The 5,643-nt window shown below is 43.6% G+C and overlaps 1 long non-coding RNA gene across 1 annotated transcript; it reads right to left on the bottom strand.

Annotated features, from left to right (window-relative positions):
• Positions 1-3,917, bottom strand: LOC142412073 (uncharacterized). Its single transcript, XR_012776363.1, has 3 exons — positions 3,636-3,917; positions 2,721-2,848; positions 1-989 (listed from the first exon to the last, which is right to left on the bottom strand). It is a non-coding gene; the product is annotated as an uncharacterized LOC142412073 (long non-coding RNA).
• Between the last annotated feature and the right edge of the window lie 1,726 nt (positions 3,918-5,643).

The raw sequence follows: 5,643 nt of genomic DNA, 5'->3' as shown, positions 1-5,643 counted from the left end.
TACGTTATGACTCACTCAGCTTGTTTTATTGTGGTCTCTCCAGTATAGGAGGTTTTGGCTTTTTTTCAGCATTAAGTCATATACAATTTTTAGATGATATAGTCATACAAAGAGAAGATCAGTTGAAGGAAAAGGGAAAAGTTGTTTTCTGAATTTCCTGGCCTTGCAGCACTGGCACCTTCAGTTTGCATTATGATGACCGTATGAAAGCCATTCAGTTTCTCACTTTTTTCCCCTCGGTGAGGCACTCAGATTACATATCCTACTATGAACTGGGCACTGTCTAGGTCAAAGATCCCCTGGTTTTTTTAAGTTTTAGGACATTTCTCCATCTAATCATCTCGGAGCTGATTTTTGTGCTTCTCATCTGGTGCCAATAACAAAGGGCAGAGACGATAAGCGAAATCAACAGTGTTCTCTGTTACAGAATTGCAGGTTGCACAATGCTATGCAGTGGATCCAACAAAATTCTGAAAGAAGGTCTGCAGCGGTCCTCCAGATCTCAAACACCTTGATGGGAAAGTTTGCCTGCAAATTGCATGGCCCTTACCCGACAGTCCTTATATTTAGACGTGCTAATTGAATGCTGGTACGCGTAAACCAACGCAAAAGAAGCTGAGCACAAGACGTGAACTGTCAATGGAAGTTTTCTGAAGGAAAGGATGTAGGCTACGAGAAAATGTTACTGTCAGAGGGTGGGTGGCCCTTGTGCTGCTTCAGCGTGGGGGCTTCCTTGCCAGCAGTGACAGGGAGATGGTGGGCACCTCCTGCTCTCCTCGCCCTGGCTGAGGGTGGCTGTGGCAAGCGCTTCCCTTCCCTGAAAGACACACAGGGCGTAATTCTTGGTCTGATGGCTATATTGTGCTTCAGGGAATCAAAGTTTCTTCCCAGGGTGATACTAGGGGCGACTCTGCCCAGTCACAGCCTGCTCCGGTTGGAAGGTTGTCACAGCATCACGGTCCTTACGAGTACACGTAGGTCAGAACGACCTGCAGGAGACAAAGATAACGGTGGGAGTATGATGCTGAAATACAGAACAACAGTGCGGTGGAACTGTGTTTTTATTCTGTGTAGACCGGTATCATGGTTAACCTGCGTAAATATTTCAGTATTTACTCATGTGGTAAAAGGCTTTTATAATGGTAAGTAAATATATAGTATGATAGATTTAGCGTGTGGGAAAGTTCATGGTGAGCTCTGTAAGAATATGAAGGTTAAGCAATATCAACGTGCACACAAGTAGCAGAAAGGGGGGTCAGATTTTTCTGAATTTAAAATGCACATGCAGGCATGCTGTTCAAATTAGCATGACAGTATACACATAATAATTTATTTGAAATGATGCTTTTCAAGAATGCTGACATATTCAAATTTCTTGATCTATAGCTCGACAGCTAAGAAAAGACCCACTTTTCTTCCAGTGTACTTCACAGAACCAGGCCTTCAACACCACCATACACCCAATTGTTAAAAGAAGTATGCCATAGCTTCTGTATCATGTACTGTCTGTTTCTATAGTGCTGCTTCTGTGAATGGTATGCAGAGACATTTCACCTTCTGTTGAAATGTAATTAACAGCTGGATTTTAGGGGAATTTCCTGGAAGTTCTACAAGGCTTATAAATAATATCTCCCAATTTTTTCAGGAAATAAAACTGAAACCTAAATTGCAAACGATTCGCTCAAAGCTGCAGACCAAGTCAGTGCCCAAAGTAAAATTAAAATCTAGGATTTCTTGATCTCGTGCCTACTGTGAACGCCAAACAGGGCATTGTGTAAACTATCTTGAGCGTATACGTGCATTGTATAATACATCTTGTGCTAGTTTGTTTCTGCATCTGTATTTTTGCAGATGCATTGACACCGCATTCTGAGTGTGAAATTACGAAAGGATTTCTGAGCCTGTACTTCTTTGTGTGTCCTCGGACAAGAAGGGAAACACGGTTCTGCTTATAACAGAGGTGCTGCAGAGCAGAAACTTGGAAAGCTGGAGAAAGTTGTGCAAGGAGAAGGGAGAGGCTTCCAGTTCCCTCCCACATTTTCTGTTTATATCTTTCCCTGTCACATTCGCTTTCTCATTCCTGCTTCCCCCTTTGCATATGTGGCAGCAGGAGGGAATTTGCTAGGTCCCCGGTGTAAGATTCTCCACTGGTGGTCAGTGCTGCCGACTTCCGCGGAGCTGCAGTGGCTTCCCAGAGCTGGTGGCCTCGTGCTCGGTCACCAAAGTTCTCGAGCACAGCGCTCTGAGGACTGCAAGCCAAAGCCTCCTGTCCTAGCAGATTGCTAGAGATTTTGCACAAGAATGTGCCTTTAGCGTTCTACGCACGCCAGCATAACTGAAGACAGTAGTTATATCGGGGACTTTGCTTCGGCCGGTATTCACAAAGACAAGCTATGGGACATGAAATAAAGCCAGTAACAGGAACCTGACAGAGACTTGCGTTACGCGCCGAGAAACCCCAAGCGACAAGTTCAGATGACTTTACCCTGTAGAACGTGTAACGCGTATTACTTCCTTCCATGACTCATACACAGTTGCACGTAGATAGGAACCTTGTAACCCTGTTTTCGCTTTGTAAATCATTGGACTTAATAATACCTTTCAGCCTCATCTCGCTGAAATACTAAAATGAAAAACCACACCTTCACGGTCCCTGCTGACCCCCGTTCCAGCCTGGACGAATTCCTCGCTGCAGTAGTTACTGGCACCAGCTCACTCACCTGCAAGAGAGGCAGCCTCGTGACAGAGCGCTGATGGTGGGGTCACGGCTGCAGGACAATCCTTCTGCCTTTATGTTGAAGTTCCGTTTCCACGGAGTAACAGATGGTCAGTTAAGCCGTTCGGGGGTCTACAAACAGAGAGCAGAAAAAGCTGGGTAACATATAGCATAGGAACATTCTGGTCCGTAAGGAACCTATCTAGACAGTGTGCTAATTCAAATAATAACAAAAAGGTTTCATGATTAAAGCGATCAGAATCTGGTACCGCATCTGGGTGGGCGCAGGGGGCAGAGACGACCATGCTACAGTTTTTCCCGGATGCCACAGAACCTGAATTACAGGCTCACATCGCAGCTCTGATAATGAGTAAACTTGAAAGCACTCGTCCTCAGTCTCCTCCATGCTGTGTTGCAAAGAAAAAGTATCGGAATATCTTGGAAGGCCTGGAAGTTAAAGATATGTTTTATGAGCATATTTTCACAGGTTCTAAAACAAGGAAAAAAGAGTAATTCAGCAATGTTTTTCTTTATAAATTTTGTGAGTATTAGCAGAGTTTTTAAAAAATTTACAATAGTGCATCGTATAGGTGCTTAGAAGAAAACAACAGAGGCAAAGAAATTTGATGTCAAGAGCGCTTCCAGATTCACTAAATATAATGCAAGACAAACCTTGTTCTTAATTGTGCTGGTGTCTATCTGGAACGACTGCACTATCGAGTGGAAGTAATACAGAAATTGCTACAGCCTGACTCTGTAAAGACTGACTTCTGGTAACACAAAGGACCTGAGAAGTACCCAGTGGATATCCATGAAAATGGGATTTGCATATCAGTTGCTTCAATTCCCTACGTTTACATTTTTCACCACAATTTTTTTAACCATATGCCAACTACCCACCAAAGATTTGATTACCCACCTCAAAAAAGGCCCAAGAAAGGAAATGTCTTAAAAAGAGCATGGCTGTATATTCTTATTTTATTCTCCTCAGTGGCTTCCTGAAGCTTAAAAGGACTACCAAAACCCGGACTTCTATACGTAGAGAAAATCACCTCTGCGTAAATATGATCCTTGTCTTGAATTTGCATGAGCTTTTGAAGAGTCTGAATTTCAGTCCCTAAAAGCCATGATAGTTTAAGCTAAATAACCACAGTCCTTACTCAAGCAAAGCCACCCTTGAAACAAGGCATTGTCTTTGCGCTTGAAGGATTCCTGTTGCAATAAGCCACAATCTGAATCATTATCACTGGAAAAAATGTGCAGAGCTGCCACTCAGAGATACTGAGGCTGGAGCAGTGGCCCTTGTGAAATTCAACGGGAACAAATGCAAAATCCTGTATCGCAGCTGTGCTGGCTCCGTGCTTCGTTCCTGCGAGGGTCAAGAACTGCAAAAATCTGTCGTAGCAATGTCACTGCGGGCCTTAACGCTTGGGTGGACTCACGGTCCTTCAGGAGGACGGAGTAAGGGAACGGGGAGGTGGGCCTGGGAGAGGAACACTATGGTGAAAGAACGCTCATCGTGGGCGTTTTTCTCCAGCTGCTGAAGCCCTCTTTTTAGTCATAACATAGTTTCTTAAAAAAACCCTGAAGAGTGAAGAAGATGTAATGCCTAGTCCTTCGATGCCCTAGTCCGTTGAAACACGGCGAATGGTAATAAGTGGTTTTGGCGTTCTTGTGCGGTGGATTACGAATGGCACCAGGAATAAGGAAATGTGTTCTAATCCTTGTATGGACATCAATTCATTCAATGATATCAAGCGAATTTCTTCATCTCATTACATCACAGTTACTCCATTTTTGAAACAAGGTTGGTGAATATCCAGCATTGTTAATCATCCTGAGATCTGCAGTTATAAAATAACAGCAGCATGGGCAGATTCAGGATGACAGATGATGCACATGTAGTTTCGTGATCCTGGCCTATGGCAAGAGCTGTATGTTGCCGTGGTGGTTTATTCAATGGCCCGTAGCGGTTGCTAAGTAAGCACTGTAGGTTATGAAATAACTAATACTCAGAATTAAAAACTGTGGAAAGATTTATCCAGCTCACCACAAGACCTCTCTAAAGACTTCCTCAACTTCTTGTTTGGAGAGCATTTTAAATTCATCACCATCATCATTATTTTTTATGTTGCTAATTCCCAGTGCCCTATTCAAGTTTTATGCATTGCAAAGAATAATTGCGTTATCCAAGTAGGTCTGCAGAAACTGACTTCTTCATTTGTTTGTTACTCAATATCTATGGTCATTTTGTGGGTGTTAGGGTCTGGCTAGAAATACAAAAAACTGATTATCATGTATTCATCACTGTCTTATCTAGGTACTATCTAGCCTAGCTTTTCACTAGGACTTACAAAACATGATTCCATAGAAGCTTTTTCTCATGACATGAGAATGTTCATGAATAAGGCTTATTCATGGGAGCAAGATTTACAGGGCTGGGCCCAAAGGTAGCAAGTATATTGAGGCTCTGTAGCTTCTGAAAAAAAGAAGTAGGAAACTTTATCTCTGAGCATGGAAAACAGGTCCTGAACGTGTCATTGGAGGCAGTCTCTGCGAAGACAATCCTTTTGCAATGAAACATGATCCAAATGGGTGTCAGAGGCATGTTGGCCGTTCACCAGCGTTAACTTCCACTCTCACGCATGGTGTGCTTAAGGAGAGTCCAATGTTCTTGTATTAAATTGGAAGAGAACGGATGCTTTCCTGTTCCTAGAATCAAGACCATCCAGGCCTTTAAGGCATTGTCGGGTGGCTTTGCGTTTCAGTAAATGCGACTACCCCAGCCTGACGGTGCCATGTTACAGCCCCCCTTGCCTGTTGCCTGCTCTCGCCGCCGACAGACCGTGCGTGTGGCGGTTTTACAGCGTGCTTGCAGCAGAAACGTTTCTCCATTACCTATTCCAGCATGGCTGTCCCTACAGGTA

This window comes from Mycteria americana, chromosome 7, assembly GCF_035582795.1.
Source record: "Mycteria americana isolate JAX WOST 10 ecotype Jacksonville Zoo and Gardens chromosome 7, USCA_MyAme_1.0, whole genome shotgun sequence".
NCBI classification, from domain to species: Eukaryota; Metazoa; Chordata; class Aves; order Ciconiiformes; family Ciconiidae; genus Mycteria; species Mycteria americana.
Note: the sequence above shows the minus strand (reverse complement) of the source record. Positions and strands in the feature narration are given on the sequence as shown.